This window comes from Dermacentor variabilis, chromosome 8 (assembly GCF_050947875.1).
Source record: "Dermacentor variabilis isolate Ectoservices chromosome 8, ASM5094787v1, whole genome shotgun sequence".
Taxonomy (NCBI): domain Eukaryota; kingdom Metazoa; phylum Arthropoda; class Arachnida; order Ixodida; family Ixodidae; genus Dermacentor; species Dermacentor variabilis.
In genome coordinates this window covers 68,369,041-68,387,541 of record NC_134575.1, presented here as the reverse complement: position 1 = coordinate 68,387,541, position 18,501 = coordinate 68,369,041, and positions in this window count along the sequence as shown.

Genomic DNA, 18,501 nt, shown 5'->3' with positions numbered 1-18,501 from the left:
AAAAGCATAGGACGAGAATAAACAAAGCTAGAGCGGCCGAGAGCTTATATACCCTTTCAATTTCCCCAATGAGGAACTCATTCTCTCGTTTATAATATTCTTTGTAGTCATCTGCGATATTTCAACGTTATATATATTTGACAGCGTAGTATTAAACTTATGAGCTCACTAAACGCAAAATTTGAACGAATGAATCGTGGCAGAATCACGGAATTCTTGACAATTGTTTAGGATCCAGCTCTATCTTTCGTGAAGTTGAACGGTTTCTTTATATTCATATTGTAATGACATTGGATATTCTATAGATTCCACTTCTAGTTTTAGAGCGTGAAATTATTCTGTGTTTGACACCATTTCTTTATGCACCAAGCATGCTTGCAGAATTTCATTCGGTTTCCTGTTCAAGGGTTTCTAGGATGCTGAAACAGTCAAGAACTCGGCTCTTTACCTTTTATATTCCTTCGCTAGTTGTCAAGCTGTCCATGTGTCCTGACCGCATCTTTGAGAATGAAGCCTACGCAATAACCCCAAAAAATTCACATCAATGAAAGTAACTTTTCTATGACGCACTTCGCCGGCCTTTTGAAGCGGATGCGGAACATTCCCCAGGGCTCATTGACATGCATCACATGCGTTGTCAGATTGAACCTTATGCTATATCTGCACACAAGTGGCATTTGTCGAATATACTTTCGTGTTGCTTTCTTGTGTGGCAGGAAACTCCCTGAGCAAAATGGCAAATTGACAAAAGTACGCGGTGAAGAAATGGGTGTAGTTTGGCTGCATGTTTAAGCTTATACATGTATAAAAAGAACTACAGGAATTCTGAGAATTGTCTACTAATGCTCAAGCATCGTTGGGCTTGGCTGAGACTTCATTTCTGCTTATTTTGCTTACCTACTTTTCCTACCTGATGCGCTTCTCCCCGTGGCCTTTCCGGTGGCAAAGAGTGATCAGGCTTTTGTAGAAGATTGTCGCATTTTCTCGCTGTATCCGGTTCCTCCAATGTGACCCTACCGATTGAGCCGAACGCCAGGCACAAGCGCGTATTATCGGTGCCAAGCGGTTGAAGGAGAACAGCAGCTACCGCAGCTGTGCATGGAGCATTCCGTGAAGGGAGAGTGCATCGCCCCGCTGCAGTGCCAGCACGGTGTAAAAAAATATATATGCAGGTGCTCACACATAACGCGCAGAGTGTCCCTGGTAGGCGCGTCAACGCCCAGGCGCCCCTAGTAGCTTTGCTGCAAACCGATAGATGACGCTGCAGTCAGCGGCACCATCTATCAAAGTTTTCATCTATCATTATATTTCCAAGCGAGATCAGCATGCCTTCGAACACACACCTATAAAGCGAGATGTAAGGAGGAAAAGGAGGCATTTGCTTGGGCTCCGATAAAGCTAGGGAACTATCGAGCAAGTTTTATTAGAATGTTAAGACGCCTGACCAGCGGTCCATTGAAGCACCACTGGCCTCCTTGAAGCCTTTGGGTTCAGCGAGAGCAGTGGAAAAGTAAACATGTCCGCAACAGTGATTAGTAAGAGGCGATTGGAGGACTGGCGAAAAAAAATTAGTGAAACGATAAATAAAAGGGACGTACAAAATCACTGTTTTCAATAGGGTATAAGAAAATTTGGTTGTTGGTGTTCATAGTGTTTTCTTTTCTTTTTTTCTTGTTTAACCAAGTTAGGGCATTACACAGTAAATAACAAGCACTTGTTGGCGCAACGCACATCCCTGTTCCAAAGGGGACGCTCATGACATCCATCCATCTCGGTGGCGCGGGCGCCTGGACAAATCTCCGCCGCTCCTGAATTTTTGTTCACAGTGGAGTAGGTTAAATTCAAAGCGCTAAGAAAATTCGTCATTTCAGAATAAAGTGATTATTTTACCATGCATAATTAATTTCTTGGTCATTATTCAGGCCTACCCAAATTTCTTCTTTGCCCATCCCTAAATATTACTCCGCCCACCCTTCAAATTGAATTGGCTCAGCGCCAGGTTTCAGCTTTGCCTATCCTACAATTTGTCCCCCCCCTTTTTTTTTTACTTGCCCAGACGAAATTTAGGTTTACCAACCTCGAACTATCTGTTGGCCCATCCCAAAATTTAAGTTGGTGCACGTCCAAATTTCACAATTTCCCACACCCAAATTTGAACATGTCCCATTCCCCACTTTAGGTTGACGCACCTCCAAATTTCAAGTTGGGCTTCCCTTAAATTTCTGATGGCCCGCCCCCAAAGTTAAGTTTTCCCACCCCGAGATTTCATGTTGGCTAAACCCCATATGCGTGTTCACGCACCCCAAGATTTCAATTTTGCCCCAGCCCAAATTTCAGTTCGTGCACCTTCAAATTGAAAGCTGACCCATCACCAAATTTCACATGGCTCACCCCTATTATGACATTCCCCGTACATTTTCGTGGAGCCCTAAGTGTAAATATTGGTGCGTCATTTTTATTTATTTTTTCTTTAAATTGTTCCTCATCGCATGAAAGCTACCAACCATCTAAATTTATATCATAACAACTACCTGTCTTTCAAAATTACGCAACTTTGTGCTGACACTTGGCGTTACACCTTTCGCTTGGCAGAGCTTAGGAGTTCGCTACACAACGCTTACGCATTAATACGCATTGCAGTATGTATATCATTATGTTTCTGATTGTTTTATGTATTATTTTAGTATTATCGCAAGCACACATTTTATAGTAAAATAAAAGCAGAATATTCTGCTATCCAATCATATACACTCTATAATCATATATCACCCTGATCTCGAGAGAGAACACAGACTAATAAGTATTTTTAGAGGGCATTTAGAAAAACAATTAGGGACAACGCGACACGCAATTTAACAAATCATGTTAGTCGTGACGTTAACAGACCGTAAGATGCGGTGTGGATTAGAGAGCAAATGGAATTACTCAATTATCTAGTTGACATTAGGAGATAACGCGCACTTGAAGATATAAAGCAAATTTGCCGAGCGAAGGGAAGTGCAGCAAAACACGGCAGATAATTAGGCATTGTGATGGAATTAGAAAATGGGTATGCACGGTCTTCCATGATCACCTCCCATAACAGAGAATATTCAAGCCGTCCTGGGAGCCCATAGTGCACACTGCTACTAGTATTCGCACGATGAATGTCCACTTGTGATTACAGTGTCTCCGAAATCTGCGCAAATTTATTTATTGCTTATGCGGGATTACCCCAATTTTCCCAGTGCGATAGTGTGAAGAAAGTCTGTGTGAAGGTGCAATGGAAAGGATCCGTTTTAAATAACGGTAGTTCTCGGCTTCGGGCTGAGGTCGCTGGAATGTTCTTCGGTATGGATCCAGTGTGGTGCAATGGAAACTAAAACAGTTACTGAATCAGTTTGACGCCACACACCTCGTCTTCTGTATCACCTGTAGCAAGACATGATGCAGATGTGCATAAGCGACTAGACTATTTGCGGAAGTTTTTACCTGGATGAATCAGACGTTAACCCGTTCGCACACGGATAAACGAACTTCAACATGTGCGTGGTTTCGACCTTTTCAATCTATTTTTACGTTTCTACAGTAAATGCATACCATGCGCTTCAGCGAACATTGGCTGTAGTTGTTGAAATCTCGGAATCTGAGAAAGAATGGTCGTCTTTCCTGGCGAAGGTCCAAAGTAAAAGAATACAAAATAATTACGTCTGGTGAATTAATAACCTAGAGGCACGACATTCTTATTATTCGCATCGCAAGAAGCCAAAAAACACTGACACCGAGGACAACATTCGGTAAATTGTGCTTAATGAATGAAATAAAGAAACAACAAATTATTGGAAAGTGGCAGAAAGAAAGAACTTGCGCAGGTGGGGAACGATCGCACATCCTTCGCATTTCGCGTGCAATGCTCTTCCAAGTGAGAAACCGCGGCGCCGTTTCCCCATCTCTTTTCTTGTGTATTCATTCTTTCCTAGTAGAACCTTGAGAGTGTTATCCAGCACCACCACTCACAGACCTTGGCGGCGGATGTAGAACATCCTTTCTGCCGCAGGCGTCAGGAGAACGTGATCGTTTTGGGTAAAGGAAACCGTTCCACAATTTTACCTAATGTTACCCAAGTAATTTACCCTATGTTGTCCTTGGTGTCAGTGTTTGTTGGCTTCTTGTGATATGGTGAATTAACAAGTAGCATGATTCATTCACGTCCGCTTGTCTTAGACACAATTTGGCTTGTCTTGTGTAAAACTCGCATTCGGTCGAATCCGACCATTCTTTAATGCGGATTCTAATGAGGATTGCATAAGTACCATTCACCGGTGCGCCATGCACTTAGGAGGCCACGTGAAGGCTTCCCTGCGGAACCTCTAGATGCCACCGAGTGTGCCTAGGCAAGGTCAAAAGGCGAGTGCTGCTGCAGTACACAAATCATAGACAACTTGTTTCGACGGTAACCTTACCCATTATCGCGATCTTGACTTTGTACCCTTTGTAGCAATTACTGCGAATTGGTGGATGTCTGATTTTCCCTTTATTGATTTTCCCTTTATTAATATTAATTGCATTACATTTCGACAGTCATCGAATCCTCCTGAGATGAAATGCGCCCAATCTTTGTGTCAATGGATTCGCGCCTGTATTTGCGTGCGCTCCTGCAATTAACGTCTTATACAATTAAGGTGTGGGGTTCAACGTGCTAAAACCACGATTTGATTATGAGGCACGCCGTAGCGGGGAACTGCGTATTAATTGAAACCCCAAGGAGATCTTTAACGTGCCCGCAGTGCACAGGGCACGAACGTTTTTTTTTTTTTTTTTGCCGCCATGGAATCCCTACCGTCGTGGCCATGATTCTAGCGCGTCTTGGCTCTATATGGTTACATATATTGGGGGCGAGCTCCACCGCTGGAAAAGCTAGCGCCACCGCCGACGTGACGTGGCATGAGGGCCGTGTCGGCTGCTTCGGAAGCGCCGAAGCGAGCTGAAAACGAAAGTTTAAAGTCCCACCTGCGCCGCGGTTCTGATTAAGTGTTGAGGCTTCACCGCCTTGGGTGTCTCCTTGACAACGTTTGAAAGTACTATAATAGGTAGTGGCTGCCTTTGGGGGCGTGTAGCAAGGCAGGCTACTACTCGGTGCCGCAGTGCCGGACGTACGCAACCGAGCCCGGTGTCAGCTTCATTCACACGTAGCCGAAGGGCAAGGAGCTGGGTGAAGCTTGCCTGGCGAAACTTAGAACCGGCAGACATCCATCGGCTACACACTCGGGTATGCAGCAAGGACAGACGCGAGGAAGATTTCTGCTACGGCGCCGGGACTGCGCGATGTTCGGTGAGTAGCAGAAAACGCGCACTGAGACTCTCGCCCGCGCCCGCTGCCCGGCTAATGTCATGAGAGTTTGGTATATTACCTTTTTATTCTATATACTGGCAAGTTCACTGGAACGGAAAAGGAGCGGTAAGGCGCACAATATAAAAAGGCACGGCATATGGTGATGTTTGTGTTATGATTTAATGCACTGGGCCACGAAAAACAAGCAGAGGGAAATCGCACGCTTAGAAGACCGATAAATATAGAGTGCGACTCAACTTGAGAAATATTAAAGATATGTAGAAGAATTTTGAAGACAAAAAAAGATGGAATCGTCGCGAAGGCATGTCACAGTCGCCGTAGCTAGGCGTCGAAGTCTCTACAATGGAATTATTTTTGAACAGTTCTGATAGCGTTTACACTACAATGGTTGCTAGTGTACGGTCAAATGCTCATATGCTGCGGCGTAAAGCTCACGGCATTGTGCGAAAACGCGCTCACAGCGAAAACAAAACATTGTGCACAGACATGCTTGCAGACATGCAGTCGGTCGCTGCGAACCCGCTGCGAATTGAGGCTCCATTCTTTTATGCCTCATTTGGTTATACAGAGAGCCCACTATAAGAGCATATTTCACATACTCTACTCTCAGCGTTTGGCTACCTTTCACGTAAGAAGCCGGCTCGGAAGAATCCATCACGGCGATCGCGCGCAGTGGCGTTCACTGTACGTATTCGGTAAAGAGATAGCGTCTGTGAACGATTATGTGCTTTCAGTTTGCCCAAGATTATTATATCGACAGACAAAGACTTCCCTCGTTTTGAGAGTACCTACACAAATGTCCAGGAGGGCTGCCGCGTGGTGTTTTTATTGAGCGCCGTAAACAAAACCTATGAGGAGCGCTCCGCGTGATCCCACATACTACGCAAGGGAGGCGCTTCCGATAGATTGCTATTCCGTACCTCCTCGCAGCCAATATATAGACAGCCCCGGAAGGTGCGTGAAATACCCTAATAATGCTAAGGCAACAAAAAAATATCCCTCGGAAGCGGCGCGAAGTGCTCTCAGAATGCGAACGCATCAAAAGATTCTTAAATTTACACAACGTTGATCGGAATAGAGCGCACGCAGCAAAGCTTTCTCATGAGCATCAGCGGGATGCTGTATCAGCCTTCACGACAAGCAGACTGGGTATGTCACCTTCTTAAGAGGAAGCTTTAGCTCGGGCCCAACTCCGACGTGGCCTATGCAAATACGTGTAAAACGCAAAAACGTTTTTCTGAAATAACCCCTGGACAAATTTTACTGAAACTCATGGCATTTCAGAGAGAAAGTTAAATTCTAGTGACTGTTCGAAGCGGAATATAGATTTAGGGCCTTAATGTCGTTAAAAGAATTTTTTAAAATTCGGAAGTTTGAAAAAAATGGAAGCACGAGGTTCAAAAATTCGTAGCTCTACACCAAGAACAGATATCCCGGTTCTGTGGTCGGCATCCATTAGATCATTGAAAGCGGGGAAATCCTGTATGTCATTTTACATCTTACGTGAATTTGTTACCTTTTTTACAAGGGTTCTGCAAAAGCTGTATTTCCATGGTATTAATTTTTTTTTAATTCATTTGTAACATATCAATTTTGTCCGCTTTGGATGTAATGTTAAATTCATTTCACAGAACTGTATTGTCTTTTCTGGTTGATGAGTTACCGAGTTGTAAACTTGATAGTTTAGTTTTCTGAAAATGTTTGATTTTCGCCAATTTTTATTAAAAATTCACAACTTAAATAAGAAATTTAGAACCAGCAGTCACTATATTTTAAGTTTTTATTTTAGATGCAACAAACCTCGTCAAATTTGGTGCAGTGGTTGCCGAGAAAAACGAATTCTCCTTTTACGTGTATTAAGATAGGAGCACCCGAGTTAAAGCTTCCTTTAAGTAACACTTCTTTTAAGTCAGGGTTTTAGCCACCTGCATTATTGCACAGTCTATGTGAAGCGCTACAATAAACATCTCTGCAACATGGTTTAATGAGTATGTGCCACAGTGTCAGGCGCCTCAGGCCTCGCTTTTTGGAGGTGACGCATGGCCTCATGGCATGGGCTACAAGATGGCGCATCGTGCTGAGAAAGAAGCGCTAGTGATAAACCCGGGGGTCGCATGACGCGTTAATAAGACTTTACCAGCGCCGGTGCACCGCGATTTTCAGAGGCCACCCGTAGGCTTCGCGGTGGTGGCGCTAGATGGCGCCAAGTGGTAATAAAGAACCCGAAGGTGGACTGCCGCTGCAATTCAAGCGTCATATATACAGTGTTGCAGCTAACGTTAGCCAAACCGTTCAACAACAAAGAGCTATAAAAACAAGGTCCAAATTATGATTTTAAGCAATACGCTGTTTGGTCATTAGGCATCTCACAACCGAAAACCGTCTTATAATTTTGTACGTTGAACCGCGTTTTCCTGATCTCTATTTTCTGTAGAACAGCTTGGCTAGCATAAGCTGAGGCAAACGTTAGAACTCGTTTCGACGGTGGCAACACATTCTGAGCTACATTGAGTCAGTGCTAAACGTAGAACCGTCGGCTGCCGTCGTGACATGGGTTCTGCCGAATTTTGCTGTCTGGCTTTAGCAAAAAACATGGAAGACAGCAAGGGAAGCGTACAGCTCCAAACCTTTTAAACGTACTGAACAGGAAGGAAGTTGGACTGCGTCGGACTATTGCACAAAGGGTACTTACTTAATGTAATTCGTAATGGAATTCATTTATTGCCTAAATAAAATCACGTCTGGCTTATGAAGAATTTCTGTTCGAGGAACTTCGAATGACACCAAAGGTTGGCAAGATAAAATAAAACAAATGACGCCGCTGACAATCATTAGCAGAGCATGGGTGACGTGTTTGATGAAGCGTGTGTGCGTCACGTATCGGTATTTGTTTGTGTCAGCACGAAGGTCCGGCACGTCTGCTTCTGTGTGCCTGTGTTCGAGAACAAAGGGCACGCATGGCTGGCGATCTGGTTCTGTGCGAGCGCCATTCCCAAACGTGTATATTCGAATCTAAAGGAAGGTAAATATACCTGGTAGCGAAACATCCATGGGAGCCTGTACGTTCAAGATATGGCGGTTCATCGGCAGTTCATGGGGATTAGCGCCAGCTGTATGTGGAGGGAGCACTTCCGGCTGAACCAAAAATAATGTGACGCCGTATTCATTAAAAACAGAAGTGGCGTCATTTTGTTTTCGAAGGTAGGAAATTTGTTTGTTCGCATACCTTTAGAGCTATCTATTCAAGTGCCCCGGCATTCAACTTGCAGGGCGTTTCGAGCTTTCAGCGTGGAAAGCGATGCAGGAAAAGGCCGGCAGTACGGTTGTTGAAACCGCACCCCTGAACAGAACATACTTTCTTTGGGGGCCGATGAAAGCTTTAGGTGTACAGTGCTGATGCTATCGTCGGATGACAAGCCCGTCAGCCAGAGCAGTCGCACGAAAACAACTGAGCAATTATATGGTGGTCGTAACTCGCTACTTTTGACTGAGCAGGTAAGAAGCGATGAAGCTGCCCGCGTCGCCAAATTCAGACAAGCTTCTACAAGCAAAAAAAAAAACACAGCTTGTGAGGACGGCAATTTTCAACCGGTGAACTTTTCGAGCGCATCTTTCTTCACATTTCAACAGCTGCATTGCGCTGCCAGTGATAGCGGCGTAAACGCCCCCTGTAATGATGGGCGCTGAAAAGAAATGTATTTGTTAATAATAATAAAAGTAACTAAACTTGTATTTTCTTAACTCATGTCAAATGTACAACATTGACCAGGAATTCTATTTTCGTTGAATAACTGTAACTGTCTCGCTTGAATTTTAAAAAAGGCGCTTTTTTCCCAATCATTGTTCCCTCCCAACATGGTCGCACTTCAATCTCTGCTCTCGTGATTCCTGCATTACGTCCGAACAAGGAGCCTATTCTTAGAGTTGTGAACAAATCAGAACATTTTTTTATACAGCTATATCGCTGCTCCGACTCACATTACAGAAACCGTTCACGCATAGTTGCGCAAATTCAGAGCGGCCAGCATCTAAGCTGAGCAATGAAACGGTGCAAGCTTATGATGAGAATGCAGCTAACTATCTAAAACCTCTTTAACTTTTGAATTTAAACATGAGGCGAAGACAAGCGTCTAGGGTATTATTATTACAGTTTACTGGGGAAAACCTTAGCAAATGGCTTTTATAGCAAAGCTGTTACGGGCCCTTACTGTTACCCTTGATCGTGTCCGTGAGTAGACACAAAACTTCCCGTACGTGGGGCGATGCCAAATAGAGTACTATAGTGGGCTGACCACAGCGGAGCTAAAGCAGGGATTAAGCACTCCCATACGGGGCCCAACCCTAAAATCGTGTAATACCGGACTGACCCGTGGCGGTGGCGACAAAGGCGTTGAGCACTCCCCATACGAGTGCCGATTCCGAAGATAGTTCAATGCCTGGCCGACCCGTGGTGCAGGTGCAGATCTCCAATAAGGGGCCCAAATACAGAGCTTCGCTGGTCATCCTTCTTCACAAAGAACAGAAGTGTAGAGCATTCTTTTGTTCCAATGCCGCTCAGTGGGCCCCTCCCACCTTTGTCGAGGCCGAAGAAAGCTGAGAACGAACGCGCCGTGTTCCGTCGCCCGAAAGGCATTGGGGAGATGGAAGGGAAGAAGGGAGGGAAGGAGATGAGATTGTGCTCCTGAAGCAACTCTGCATTTAGACACGGGGAGCAAGGTGAACTGTCGATAGCGTCTCAATCTCGCGCGTTAAATATGGAGGGAAACAGGCAGGCCGAGTGGGAGGGAGGGGAGCCGCTTCGATTCCGACAAGTGCGCAATTTGCACGGCCGCCTCGTATCGTTAATGAGATCTGCAGATGTCACACACCTATGCGTGCGTTGGGTTCTCACCGCTCTTGCGTTTAAGCAATAGACCGCACAAGCGTCACTTCGCTAGCTGCTGCGGCCGCGTTTGATCACACCAGCGTTTTGACAGCGAGTGCCCGCGCTCAGTGAGTTGGTTGGGTTCATGTTTGCTTGTGCGTGCTTTCAATATGCTTGGTGCTTTAGTTACCAAACGAATGATTCCGTGTTTACATGATCCATAAATCTACTATCCTGACCTCGTATAGCTGCCTAGTAATTTGCTAACACAATCAATAGCAAATATAGTTTTGCCTTTCGTACCAAACAAAGACTCGTTTTTACAGAAATAGTACAAGCATGTCGTACCCGCCTTGAACCTAAATGTTTTCCGTGTGCCCGCAACCGCTGTCCTGTACCCACGTCACCTTTTCTTTGTTCCAACCCACGTAAGGTAATGGGAGCGAAGAGCGGCAAGGCTTTTTTTATTCATTCGTTTCGCGACTCCGTCAATTCTGCCCATTATTTCTCTGGGCTCCCCCTCTTCGTTACCATTCCATCAAGCTTCCCGCTAAGCTAGCAGATTAGCAGAAAGCTAAACGCTACAATTTCTTCAATGCTTTTGGGGGGTTGACAGGTGGCGGCACTTTGGGAGCTCCATAAGGCATTTGTCACATTCGATATGGTGCAAAGGTTGGAACGAGTAACTTGCGTCGTCTTTCCACTCTGCGGCGCTTCTGTCGTCTGTGCACAGACCCTAAACGCCCCCCCCCTCCCCACATGGTGTTCCAGAAAGTACCAGCAGCAGCAGCAGCAGCAGCAGCAGCAGCAGCAGCAGCAGCAGTAGGAAGGTAGATGGGAGAGGGAAAGAAAGCTTCCTTTAGGAGGATGCGCTGTATAGGAATTTCTTGAAATTTTCGCAACTGTAAGACGGCGCTTTTCCTACAAACTTTAAACAGCAATAACGCAAGCGTATGGAATGAGCCGTACTTCAGTTGCGGTAATGTCATGCCTGGAACGCTATATTCGAATATACGCTTAGAGGAATGCGCGCGCTGCTGCTGAGATCACTAGCCCTTGCCCTTTTATGCTCGAACATGAACACGCGCACAGAGAAAGAGCCTTCAAGTATTCTCGGGGTCGCACGTGCACATGCCGATGCACGACGCCAACACGCCTCTTCAAAAGCCTCACCCTTTCCGTGCTAGTATAAAAGCAGCGAGTTACGACCTCCATATTGTTTTCGTGCGACTGCGCTGGTTGATGGGCTTGGCGTCCGACGATAGGATCAGCACTGTACACCTAAAACTTTCGTCGGCCTTCAAAAAAAGTATGTTCTGTGCAGGGCTGCAGTTTCAACAACCGTACGGCTGGCCTTTGCTACCAGTTATATTTACCTTGCTTTAGATTCGAATATACACGTTTGGGAATGTGCTCGCCGGGAATGCGATCGCCAGCCATGCGTGCCCTTTGTTCTCGAACATGTGCACACAGAAGCAGACGTCACGGACATTCGCGCTCACACAAACAAATACCGATACGTGACGCACACGTTCTTCATAAAACACGTCAACCTTGCTGTGCTAATGTTTGTCAGCGGCGTCATTTGTTTTATTTTATCTTGCCAACCTTTTTGCGTCATTCGAAGTTCCTCGAACGGAAATTCTTCGGAAGCCAGACATGGTTTTATATAGGCAATAAATGAATTCCTTTAAATGAATTACAATGAATAAGTACCCTTTGTGTAATAGTTCAACGCAGTCCAACTTCGTTCCCGTTCAGTATGTTAAAGATATTCGGTGATGTGCGCTTTCCTTGTTGTTTTTCATGTTTTTTATGAAGTCAGACAAGATTCAGCAGAGCCCATATCACGACGAGTGCCGACTGTTCTGCGTTTTGCACTGATGAAATGTAGCTCAGAACGTGTTGCCTCCGCCGAAACGAGTTCTAACATTTGCCGCAGCATATGTTAGCCAAGTTCTTCTACGTAAAATAGAGATCAGAAAACACAGTTCAGGATACAAAATTATGAGACTTACGGTTTCCGGTTGTGAGATGTCTGATGACCCATCAGCGCGGTGCTTAAATTCATAATTTGGACCTTGTTTTTACAGTTTTTCTTGTTGAATTAGTTGGCTAAGGTTAGCTGCAACACCGTATATATGACGCGTGAATTGCAGTGAGAGTCCTTCTTCCGGTTTCTTATTACCACTTGGCGCCATCAGGCGCCATCACCGCAAGCCGGCCCATGGCCTCTCAAATGCATGGCGCAACGGCGCGGGTAAACTCTTAAAGATGCGTCATGCGACCACCGGATTTGTTACTAGAGCTTCTTTCTGGGTATAATCCGCCGTCTTGTAGCCCTTGCCATGAGACCATGCGTGTTCTCCAAAAAGAGAGGCCGGAGGCACCGGACACAAAGTGGCACATACTGAGTGAGCAATCCATGTTGCTGAGATGTTCATTGCAACGCCGTACATACACTGTGCAATACCACAACTCGTTGAAACGCTTACTTAAAAGAAATGTTCTTAAGAAGACGACACACAATGTGTACTTGTCGCGCAGGCTGATAATAAATAGCATCCTGCAGATGCTCATGAGGAAGCTTTCTTCTGCGAGCTCCAGTCCGCTCAACGTCGTATAAATTTAGAAATGTCTTAATGCGTGCGCATTCTTAGAGCACTTCGCGCCGTTTGCGAAGGCTCTTTATTTTTTCATTAGCATTATTAGGTTATTTCACGCACCTTTCGGGGCTGCCTATCTATATATGTATCTATGGAGACAGTTATCGAGACAAGACGCGATGGAATCACGGCCACGGTGGTAGGGATTCCATGGAGGCAAAATGCTAGAACTCCCGTGTGCCGTGCATTGCGGGGACGTTAAGGATCCCCTGGTGGTTTGAAATAATCCGGAGTCCCCCGCTCCGGCGTGCCTCGTAATCAAATCAGGATTTTAGCATGTAGAACCCCATAACTTCATTCAATGAGATGTTTATTGAAGCTGAGCGCGCATCTACAGGCGTGAATCCAGTGAACGAAAGGTTTGGCAGAGCCCATGTCAGGAGGACTCGATGACTGTCGAATTGTAATTCATTTATATTTGAATCAATATAGCGAGAAAGCGTATTTGTCACCGTCGAAATGAGTTGTCTATGATGTGTGTACTGCAGCGGCACTCGCCTTTCGACTTTGCATAGGAACATCCAGTAGCATCTAGAAGCTCTGGAATTCTCTAGAAGCTGTAGAAGCTCTAGACGTCTAGAATTTAACTAACTAGAAGCTCCGCTGCGAAGCCTTTACGTGGCCTCTGAAATGCATGGCATGCCAGTGAATGGTACGTACGCAATCCTCATTAGATTCCGCATTAAAGAATGGTAGTCTTCGAGTGAATGTGAATTTTCAACAAGACAAGCCGAACTGTGTCTGAGACAAGCGGGCCTGAATCAATCATGCTACTTAAAAATTCACCAGCGATTATTATTTTGTTCTCTCTTGCTTTGGGCCTCGGCCAGGAAAGACTACCATTCTTTCTCAGATTCTGAGATTTCGACAAATACAACCAGTGTTCGCTGAAATGCATGGTATTCATGTACTGTAGCAACGTAAAAATAGATTTACAAGCTCAAAACCACGCATATGTTGAAGTTCGGTTATCCGTGTATGAGCGAGTTCACGTCTGACTCATCTAGGTAAAAACGCGAAAATAGTCGAGTCGCACATGCAAATCTGCATCGTGTCTTGCTACAAATGATACCGAAGACGGTGCGCATTGCGTCAAACTGATTCAGTAAATATTTAATATCTATAGATCCGCACCGGATCGAAACCGAAGAACATTACAGCGGCGTCAGCCCGAAGCCGAGGAGTACCATTATTTAAAACGGATCCTTTCCATTGCGCCTTCACACGAATTTTCTTCAGAATATCTCACTGGGATAATCGGGAAAATTCTGCAGAAGTAATAAACAAATCTATGCAGATCGCGGAGACACTGCAATCAGAAGAGGGCAGTCATGGTCCCGATACTACTAGCAGTGCGCAATACGGGCTCCCGGGACAGCTTTAATATTATTTGCTGTGGGAGGCTATCATGTAAGCACTGAAATCAAATGTATCAACCTGCATAGCACCAAAATACAGCCGCGTTTGTGTCAGTCAGGCACCACATGTACGCCAAGCTCTTCTTGGCTTCTTTGCGCGATCTAGGTGCGGAAATTTCATGCAGTAAACGCAGCGGGGTGCTACCAGACAGATGTCGGGATCGCGTCATAGTCCCATGGAGAGTCAACTATGCGGTGCTCAACAAAGAGCAGTGCATAGATGGAAGAAACTGCGTCATAGGCGCTTCCACGAAAAGTGCCTTTGATATTAGTGTGGAGAGTTTGGAAAATTGGTGCCTACGTACAAGCGCAGGCTTATTCTTCAGAAAGTGTGTTCGCATGTTCCGAAGACACCCTAAAGGACATTGACGAAACTACAGATGGGGAAGTGCAATAGCTATTATCTTGGCAAGGAAACTAGACGCGCTAAATGCTAAGTGATACGTTTAGCACACCTGAGTATGTGGAAATCTCTTTCGACCACGAAATGAACTGCGTCTCAGTGCTTAGGGTCCGTTGAAAGGTGCTGCTACTATGTATATATTCGAATGGTAAACACTGAATCTATATTTCTTTCCTAAAATAATAACGACACTATGTTAATTCAATCTGGTCAACAGCTTCCGCAGAAGGAATAGTAGCACATGCATTACATCTACGTTACACATAGCATAACATGGCATCTGCATACCGCAAAACAATGTCTTAATATTGCACCATGAAATCGTGTCCACGCATTGGGGATTTGGCCACAGATTTAAGGTACAAGGATCCCCTCTGAAAAAAATGCCAATTTCTCGTATTTCACATTATTACGCGTTTCCATTACACTGTCTAAAATATTGAATAGCGTTTAATTGCGGCATGGCTCACATGAAGGTCTGGCTTATACAGCGAATGAAACGCCAGTGCTACCCCATGTACTCAGGGTCCCGTATCGACATAAAAAGATTGCTGAGGAATTTCATGTTCATGTGTTTACAGCTCGGGTCAGAGTAAGAAAGGCCTGTGTTGCGGTAGAAAAACAGGGCAAGTCAGTCATGGGAACAGGCGTTACTGTATGTGCTACCGAAGCAATAGTGTTGCGTCTGATTTCAAAACTCCTCACGGGCCTACATTGACAGAACGCCATCACATGGTATTCTAGACCGTGTGCACTACGGTGAAAGCTGGCGTTCAGGCCACTTTCTTTAGCTGTATTTACCAAAGTCACCGCGACAGCGAACTGCCTGGAAACTAGCCGTCTCCGGCCAAGTTCTAAATGTATCCGGGTCATCTTTGCGATCGCAGTTCACGTGCGCAGGAAATCTCCTGTTACGGTTGTTCCATTCGTTTCATAACCGTGGCAGTTCAATTCTAATGCGATAATGCGTGCGATGGTACACGGAACCAGACGGAGTGCGTAAAGCTGGTTGGGTTCACGCGATCAGAGGAAGGTCGGTGAGCGATTGTAGGAACTCCGCACAGAGAGAGGTAGGAAACACGTAGAGAAATCGAAGAGTCCAAAGAGCTCTCGCAATTTGCAATGCTGGTCCTTTGACTTTCCTTTCTAGTTTTCTCTTCTTAGTTTCTGTTTCTATTCTGTACACGCTGTTAGTGCATTTCTTCGCGAGTGGTCGCTTTACAACATACTATTTTGTGTATCCACAAAGTTTGCGTTCATGTCAAATAAACAGAAAACAAAACCTGAAAAATAAATGCGCGCAATGATTGCATCTTTAATATCACTGGAATAGTGGCAGATACATTATTTCTATAGAGTTTGCGAAGTTACTAAAAAAGACTGCCACACATTTATTTATTTCAAACATATAAAGGACAAGAAACAGTTGAGGGCGGTTCCAAAATGATAGCTGGATAGTTGTGACTGTTGCCGAGGTTGTCCACTTCATATACGAATGTTAGAGCAGATAACTTCAAATATCCAATTTGTAGCCGAATCGAATAGCTTGTTTTTAATGAGCATTTGCACGAATTTCGTCCGATTTATAATTTGCACATTCACACAATGATTCCGTTCATGTAAAACAATGCGCAATGGTAGAGTCACATGTCCTTCTTTCGGAGGACACAAAATAGCACATGTAAGCGTTAACACGCTGTTCCCCTATTTTATTATTAAACATATTATTTGTTTATAAAGATGTTTATGTTCACATCTGTAAGCATCTATAGAAGCCCCCGAACTGTAGGGGATTTCAAAACAACCCGCCAACTTCTACGTCACATGTGCAAAACGAAACCGACAAATTGATGAGTGCTTCTTATGCACTCACATTCTCCAAGTTTCATAATCGAAAGCACGTGTCAGCAGTAAATGAGGAGTGGAAGAACGTCAGTGAGCATCTTAATAAAAAGGCAATAAAATGAAGATTCTATATCCGTCATCTGTTTTTAAAGCAGCCTTAAGAGGAAGCATTAGCTCAGGCACAACTCCAATGTGGCCTATACAAATACATGTAAAATGCAAAAAACGCTTTTCTGAGATACCCCTTGACCGATTTTAATAAGATTTGTTGCTTTGGAGAGAGAAAGATAAGTTCTAGTGATTGCTAGAAGTGTAATTTCGATTTAGGATCTAAATTTTGTAGGGCAAGTACTAAAAAATTCGGATGGTAATAAAGATAGAAGCACGATGTTTACAAATTAACAGCTTAACCTCTCTTCGTCAAGAGTAGATCCTGTAAACGGCATCCATTAGACCATATAAAGCAGGTAAATTCATTTGTTAGTTGATATATTACCTGACTTTTTTTACGTTGTGTACATGTGTTCTGCAAAGGCTCTATTTCGATATTGATAAATGTTTTTAGATTCATGTGTTATATATCAATTTTTTTTCGCTTCAGGTGTATTATTAGACGCAAGACACAGAATTGTGATATCGTTTTTCTTTTCTGAGTTAAATAGTTGTAAACTTTATTGTGTCATCTTCTGGAAGTGTGCGATATTTGACAATTTTTAGCAAAAGATAGACGACCGAAATAAAAATTGGAAACAAACAGTCACTAAAATTTACGTTTTCTTTTTAAATGCATTAAACCTTGTTCAATTTGGTGCAGTGGTTGCACAGAAAAACGAATTCTGCTTTTGCGAGTGTTTAGATAGGAGCACCAGAGGTAAAGCTTTCTATGAAAAATAAAGTTGTTGTTTGACTGAAAAAGGCGAGACATGCAAAACACCTATACGACTTCCTGAAACACCTTATACAGGTAACAATGAAGCTGAAGTGACGAAAATTAAATGCAATCATGCGCTCAAAACTACCAAATGCTGCTTCCAAGGATCTTCACTTCTTATGCTAAACGATAGCAAGAGGCAATACCGCCAAAATGTGTAATTTAAAAATTTCAAGTACAGAAACGTCGCAAAACCGATGCACATGGATATGTGCCAAACTCATCAACCTTTATAATGCAGAAAACGCCACTTGAACGAACTAGGGACTAGCATGTCCAACGACGTCAGCTAGAGCATTCGTCATATTCCCAGAAGTCCACGTCTTTTCGTCCGAGCTTTTGAGCGCAGTTACGTAATCGTGTGTACGTAAGTGAACATGACATTTTAGCATGCTATTGTGAATTCAACTTCATGGAATAGAATGGAATTGAAACAGTAATTCACGGTAGTATGCTAAAAATAGCTTCAGTAGCCTGAGCGCGTATGCGTTTCAGAAGAACTTGCTCTCTATCTTATTTTCACTTAGCGTTTTGTTCCGAGAATGCAGCAATTGTATATTTTTCAAGACATAGTGTCGATTATGGGCGTTTTTTGCACGATCATAGGACAATACGTAGCCACCGAGCAAAGAACATCTGTATTGAATACATATTAATTCAACTGCTTCATGCTTGCAACCTAGAGGAGGCGGAATGCTTACTTTTCAATTTAAGGTAACAAATGACACGCCAGTGTCGAGAAAAGAAAGTTACCTATTGTGTTCGGAAGCCCTTAGCAGAGGACATCGCAGAGGACGCACCTGCAGCTGGAACTACTTTTGCTGATTCCTGACATATAAATGCGCCCTGCTGAGGGGAACATTACTGCTATCATGTACGCCCGGCTCTTGGCTTCCTTGGCACTATATACATTCGTATTCACCATTCACTGTAAGTATATCGCACACTGCAATACTTACTTTTAGCATCTCAACTTCATTACGATGGTAGACATGGTGCAGAATTCTCAAACCGATTGGGCTGTCATTTTTGTTCTGATTTA